Consider the following 695-nt stretch of genomic DNA (forward strand, 5'->3'; position numbering starts at 1 on the left):
GCGATATTTTTTTCAGTTAACGGCATATAAGATATATATAGCTTTCTTTTATAATGATTTTCAAATAAAGAACAAACGAGTGATATAAGTACATAAGTTTACCAGTCTATAACAAATATAAAAGCAAAAATGAAAAAGATCAGGAGCTGAATACGATTTAATAAGCCAGTACTTTACACACGACAGGCCACCCTCCCCCCCTACAGCCCAGTCCGGCCTCCCGCTATAACATATGCGTCTGTTACACTGTAAAAATACGATGCATTTTCTAACGTTTGTATATACCTTCGGTATTCCGCAAGCTTATCAAGATTATTTCAACCCCTGCCTAGATTTGTATTTAAATAAATAAAAGAAAAAAAAAACGACTCTAAATCTTTAAAAGGAAGATATAAACATTCGAATCCTCTACGTGATGATGATAACTATCCTTACGATTCCTGTAATTTATAGCTCAGCCGTAACTTTCATTCCGACCAGTGAAAAATTACTGTGGTATTACGGACCACAAAGGATTTAAAAGAATGAGAGGAAAAGAGATCCATCTGCTTCACGTCAGTCGCTATTGTGTAGATCTCTCAAATAGAAATGCAAAATGAGAAAGATCCCTGCGTGCAATTTGCAACCTTCAGAATTTCCGAATATCTCGTAGGCAAATAAGACCTTAGATTAAACTTATGTCAGATGGCTTGGTA

The sequence above is a fragment of the Penaeus monodon genome, chromosome 20 (genome assembly GCF_015228065.2).
Source record: "Penaeus monodon isolate SGIC_2016 chromosome 20, NSTDA_Pmon_1, whole genome shotgun sequence".
Classification (NCBI taxonomy): Eukaryota; Metazoa; Arthropoda; class Malacostraca; order Decapoda; family Penaeidae; genus Penaeus; species Penaeus monodon.